Raw genomic sequence first — 7,038 nt, 5'->3', positions numbered from 1 at the left:
TTTTATTGAGAATGAAAATGACAAGGATAAGGGATCTCGAACCTAGTCTGAATGGTGGACACGAAAATCTTGAGTTTTTTGATTACGTGCAAATGTCGTGTTTCCCATATAAGTTTATTTGTTGCTTTTGGTTGCCTCTATGTTTGTGGAGAATTTGGTAGCTGATAATGCTAAAACCGAACACATATTTCATAGCATTATCCTTCAAGAAAGACAAGCTTTTAGTTGCAATTGCTCTATTTTCAAGTAATATTCGTTTAAATAATAAAAGGTGAAGACAAAAGACGGATTCGACGATTTGAAGACGCAAATGACCAAAAAGCTAAAAAGTACAAAGTACAATCCAAGTGGTTCAATTTATTGATGAGAAACGTCTAAAAATGACAAGAGTACAAGCCGCAAAACGCAAAGTACAAGATATTAAATCATACGAAAGGACGTTCGAAAATTCGGAACCGGGACATGAACCAACTATCAACGCACGAGTCAATGGAGCTAAAATTACAAGTCAACTACGCACATGAATATAATATAAAATTATATAAAATTATATATATTATATTATTAAAAACCGTCGGCAAACTAGCAAACAAAGTGATGGCTGCTGATCCAGCTGGCCATGCGATCGCATGGCCTGGAGGAACAAACTCCATGTGATCGCATGGAGTGAAAAGTGTGCCCAGGTCTATAAATTCAGCAATTTTCGGACGAGTTTAACACACCATATTTCTCAATTACTCTCTATCTCTCAATATATATTTATATTTATATTTTAATTATAATTTTAATGTTAAGTTAATAATAATAAGGTTATAGTAGCGAATGTTTTAAGTTTGTAATTTGAAATTATGTCCGTGTAACACTACGCGATTAATACTCATTGTAAGTTATGTTCAACCTTTTTAAATTAATGTCTTGTAGCTAAGTTATTATTATATTTATTTAAGCCGAAGTAATCATGATGTTGGACTAAATAGGTTATTGGGCTTTAGACCATAATTGAGGTTTGGTCAAAAGACCGACACTTGTGGAAATTGGACTATGGGCTATTAATGGGCTTTATATTTGTTTAACTGAATAATAGTTCGTTAATTTAATATAGAGATTTACAATTTGACGTATCTATAAATAACCACATACACTCGATCGGATACGATGGGCGGGATATTTATAAATACTAATAATTGTTCATTTAACCGGACACGGGAATGGATTAATAGTCAATGGACTCATTAAAACAGGGGTGGATTACATACAAGGACACTTGGTGTAATTGTTAACAACGTATTAAAACCTTGGGTTACACGAAGTCGATAACCTGGTGTAATCATTAACAAAATATTAAGACCTTGTTACAGTTTAAGTCCCCAATTAGTTGGAATATATGACTTCAGGTATAAGGGTAATTTGACGAGGACACTCGCACTTTATATTTATGACCGATGGACTATTATGGACAAAAACCAGATGGACGTATCAAATAAACCAGGACAAAGGACAATTAATCCATGGTAATAAATTAAAATCAACATGTCAAACATCATGATTACGGAAGATTAAATAAGCATAATTCTCTTAATTTATATCTCATCGTACTTTTATTTATTGTCATTTTATTTATCGTACTTTAAATTATCGCACTTTTAATTATCGTTATTTACTTTACGCTTTAAATTAAATTGTATTTATATTTAATATTTTACATTAGGTTTTAATTGTGACTTAAGACGTAAAATCGACAAACCGGTCATTAAACGGTAAAAACCCCCTTTATAATAATAATAATACTATATATATATATATATATATATATATATATATATATATATATATATATATATATATATATATACAAATATAGTTTAAAATATATATAGCGTTAAACTTAGCTGTATCCCTGTGGAACGAACCGGACTTACTAAAAACTACACTACTCTACGATTAGGTATACTGCCTATAAGTGTTGTAGCAAGGTTTAGGTATATCCATTCTATAAATAAATAAATAACTTGTGTAAATTTGTAGCGTATTTAATAGTATTTCGTAGTAAAATTAATAGTATTTCGTACTACACCTCGCACACATCAAGTTTTTGGCACCGCTGCCGGGGACGCCATAGAACGCTATAATAAAAAAATTTAGTTTTAAGCTATTTTTGTAAAAATATATTTACATAAGTTTTAAATATTAAAAATAAAAATATAAAAATAAGAAAAAGAAAAAATATATATCTATATTTTTAAAGTTTAGTTAAATTAAAAAAGTTTATATTTTTATTTATTGTTAAAAGTTATAAAAACTAATAAGTAAAATTTTTTATTTATTTATAAGTTTTATTTAAATTATTTTTATTTCTATAAATTAAAAATCATAAAAAAATATAAAAGTAATCGGGCTTGAACACTGTAGCAGCCCAAAACCATTTCTGGATTTGCAGTCCATGCGACCGCATGGTTCTATAGCCTTCAACTCATGCGATCGCATGAGCTGATGGGACAGCTCTGAATCCTCTGCCGACAGTATTAGGGTTACAATTAATTTATAATTATTATTAATTAATTAGATTTAGGGTTTTATGTGACGATCGCTCCAAATCCATATGGACGAACACGTCATTCATCGATTTCATTGCGAGGTATTTGACCTCTATATGATACGTTTTGTAAACATTGCATTCTTTTGAAAAGGCACACCATAAATGAATATTTAAATCAAAGGTTTTTGACATCTGATGATTTCTACATATAGACAATCACCATAAATAATAGTTTACAACAGTACTTCCGTTGACAATGCAGTCAAAATAAGATACATGGTGATGATTTGGTGAATGCAACGTTTCCTTAAAAAATATGCCATGTAAGACTCCATGCACATAACTTGTCTAACATATAAGCAAACAGCGGAAGACTTCTAGGGAACCTGAGAATAAACATGCTAACAAGTGTCAACACAAAGGTTGGTGAGTTCATAGTTTTAGTGTTTCGCATAATCTGTATATAAAAGTGGATCACAAGATTTCAGTTGTTTCATCTAGAAACGTTTATCAAAATATTCTACAAGATTGAGCACCCTGGTAACTAAACTTTAACGTCTATATAATAAGAACCCCTGTTTTAACATACATGCAACCAACAGGTACAATACACGTAAATCAACGTGTACAAAACTCAAATAGCATACGTCTGTTTTATAGTTCAGGCTAGGGTTTCTATACCAGGAACAGACGGGGATGTCAAGCCCTATGGATCCATACATTACTACACGCGCCCACCAGTTCTAATAACCGGCAGTTACTAGTTACCAAAGCTAAGGGATTTTAGGTTCAAACTCAGTATAGAATTTAGTATGTACTTGTGTCAATTGTTTAAAATAAATTGCATGTATTCTCAGCCCAAAAATATATATTGCAAAAGTATTTTAAAAGGGAGCAAATGAAACTCACCTTAGCAGCATATAAAGTTGTTCACCAAAATGTGACCGAAACTCGGATTACCAATTAATCGTAGATCTCAACGTATCAATATTGTGATTCAATATTTCAGAAAAGTACGTAGATGTAACGGAGATGATAAACACTAGGTTTGATTCATAAATATACCCCCGAACATTACCCATAATTTCTTTAGCTCTATCCCGCTTGAAAATCCATTTTGAAAGTAACCCACTCATGACCTCGTCGTAGTATTTTATGTATAATACATAATTAATAATACTAATAATAATAAGATTAATAATAATATTAATCTTAATAATATAAATAATAATAATAATAATAATAATAATAATAATAATAATAATAATAATAATAATAATAATAATAATAATAATAAAATAAATTAAATGAATATTACGGAGTAATAATACTAGAGAAAGAGAGATAGATTCAGCTGAGCCAAAAATCGCGCAATTTATAGGACCTTTTCTGAAAAAGTACCCCATGCGATCGCATGGGATTTGTTCTTCAAGGCCATGCGATCGCATGGCACCCTGGGACAGCTCACAAATTTTTAACTTCTTGTTTGTCGACATAATTTTATATTATATATATAATATACTTAATTTATATAATTAATTATATATTATATTAAATTCACATGCATAGTTGACTTGTAATTTTTTTTCCTGATAAGTCGTACGTCTTCACTCGACTTATGTCCCGGTTCCAGTATTTCAAATGTCCTTTCGTACGCTGAGAAAACTTGTATTTTACGTTTTGTGACTCATACCTTTGTCAAAATATAGCCTTAAATTATCCCTAAACTATACCACTCAAAGTATATCATAAACTTTCAAGTATTTTGGTCATTTACTTCTATAAATCATTGCCTCGCTATTTGTTGATATATATATATATATATATATATATATATATATATATATATATATATATATATATATATATATATATATATATATATAATAACAAATCGTTTTATGACCAAGTTAATATATATTTTCAACATTCATAAACACGTTTTAAATATATGTCGCAAGTTATTCATACAATTAATATTCCAACTTATCATATATATTCAAATAAATATTTAAACCAATAAGTTTAATGTACGGTATTAAACAATTAAAACTTTGTTACGTTTTCAAGTTATAGTATATATATGTATCTATTTACATATAATGGTTCGCGAATCGTTGAGAACAACCGAAGGGTACTTGAATAGTTCAAAAATTTTGAGATTCGGTTTTACAGACTTTGCTTATCGTGTCGGAAACGTTAAATCATTTAAAGATAAAGTTTAAATTTGGTCAAAATATTTCGGGTTGTCACATTTTAGTTTAATAATAATTAGTATTAGTGTTATTTAAATTTGTATTTTTAAGTTTTAATTAGTTTTATTAATTATATAGAATAATACTTTTATAAAATAATAATACAAAAATAATATTTTAATAAAAATTATATTTTTATAACTTTAAATTTTATCTTTAAATTTTGTATCTTTTTAATCGTTAATTCGTAATTTGTATATTTATCGTTCGTAATTATTTTTAAACTTAGTTTTGCCGTAGTAATTTATATTTCTAGATTTTTAGGCTCTGCCGTAAAATCCTTTAAGTGCTTTTTCTTTAGATTAAGATTTAGGCGCTTTAGAATTTTACGACGTTACTTATCGCTTTAGTTTTAAATAGATTTTAGTGCCTAATTAAGTTATTGCCGTTTTGGATATAGAATTCCTTTAAGCTTTAATACCTTTAGACGCAAGTTTTAATATTTAGTTTTTAGACTTTTAAGTTTCGACTCTTTACTTTCTTATTTTTATTTTTCGACCTTTTATTTTTCGACGTTTTTCGACGCGCTCTTTCTTTCTCGTTTCTACGCTCAAGTTTTTAGGACATAGAATTTTCTATATTTTTCTTTAAATCTCGACGAAAAATTATTTTAAGCAGTTAAATTGATAGACATTCAAAATTTTCTGGTTCGTAGTAATAGTTGGATTTGTTAGTGGCGAGTTGTGAGCTTCCGATTTAAAGGGTCCTGGCTACCTGCTGCATCTATTGGCTATTCGAAATGTGGGCAAAATCAGAAAAGTCTATTAATTTGATAAATTATAAAATTTTTATCTTTATAACTAATAGGATATTCAGTGAATGTACCGAGCAAAACGTTCACCATCTTTCATACGTTCACCACCTGTAACTCGATCAAGACATCTAGCCAATATTGTCGCCGTTGATTTTTCTTTAGAATCATCATCAAGTCGACCAAGTACTCCAATTCAAATTTTCGATAATCCATTTTTGAACCCGACCTCTTAATTGAGAACCCGGAGGATATTCAAGGACAATTCAGAGATCCTGAACTACTAATTATTCCTCCTGAACCACAAATTACTCATCCAGAGATTGCCGAGGAAGAAACCATTAAATCAGAATCCTCTAGTGATTCAGATTCAACAAATTCAATCATGGAAAATCAGGAACCTCTAAGTATGGAAGATCGAATGAGAGCTACACACACTGGCCAAGGTCATGCCATTACTCAACCATATATTAATGCGCCAGATTATGAAATCAAATGACAAATCCTACACATGGTAACTAATCAGTGCCAATTTAGTGGTACGCCAAAAGAAGATCCAAATGAACATCTTCGAACCTTTAATAGGATCTGTACTCTATTTAAAATCAGAGAAGTTAAGGATGAACAGATCTATCTCATTTATTTCCCTAGACTTTAAAGGGAGAAGCCAAAGATTGGTTAGAATCGTTACCTGAAGGGGCGATTGACACATGGGATGTTTTAGTTGAGAAATTTCTCAAAAGATTCTTTCCGGCATCTAAAACCGTGAGACTTCAAGTAGAAATTGTTACGTTCACACAAAAGCCAAATGAAACTCTATATGAAGCGTGGACAAGATTTGGAAAGTTGTTGAGAGGATGTCCTCAACATGGTTTAGACACTTATCAAATAGTACAAATATTCTACCAAGGATGCGATGTTGCTGCACGAAAAGACATCGACACAGCAGCTGGTGGTTCCATTATGAAGAAAACCGCAACTGAAGCTCACAAAATTATTGATAACACAGCCTCCCACTCACATGAGTGGCATCAAGAAAAAGATATCTTTCGTTCATCTAAAGCGGCTAGAGCCGATTCTAGACATGACTTTGATTCCATTTTCACAAAGTTAGATGCTTTCGAGAGACGAATGGAAAAGATGACTAAAGATATTCACGCAATACGAATTAGTTATGAGCAGTGTGGAGGACCACATTTGACAAAAGATTATCTCAGTATTGAACAAACAATGGAACAAAGAGAGAATGTTTCATATATAAACCAAAGGCCGGGAAATAATTATCAAGGTAATTATCAACCGCCAAGACCGAACTACAATCAAAATCAGAATTATAACCGAAATGTTCCATACAACAATCAACAAGGTCCTAGCAATTAACAAGTATCTAATAATACTTACAATCAGCAAAGACCTATTTTTCAAAATAAACCACCACAAACAGATGATAAAAAGCCCAATTTAGAAGATATGATGTCAAAGCTAGTTGAATCTCA

The 7,038-nt window shown here is 30.5% G+C and overlaps 1 non-coding gene across 1 annotated transcript; it reads right to left on the bottom strand.

Moving 5' to 3' along the window:
- Positions 1 to 6,310: 6,310 nt before the first annotated feature.
- Positions 6,311 to 6,417, bottom strand: LOC139903613 (small nucleolar RNA R71). Its single transcript, XR_011778423.1, has one exon. It is a non-coding gene; the product is annotated as a small nucleolar RNA R71 (small nucleolar RNA).
- Between the last annotated feature and the right edge of the window lie 621 nt (positions 6,418 to 7,038).

The sequence above is a fragment of the Rutidosis leptorrhynchoides genome, chromosome 3 (assembly GCF_046630445.1).
Source record: "Rutidosis leptorrhynchoides isolate AG116_Rl617_1_P2 chromosome 3, CSIRO_AGI_Rlap_v1, whole genome shotgun sequence".
Classification (NCBI taxonomy): domain Eukaryota; kingdom Viridiplantae; phylum Streptophyta; class Magnoliopsida; order Asterales; family Asteraceae; genus Rutidosis; species Rutidosis leptorrhynchoides.
Note: the sequence above shows the minus strand (reverse complement) of the source record. Positions and strands in the feature narration are given on the sequence as shown.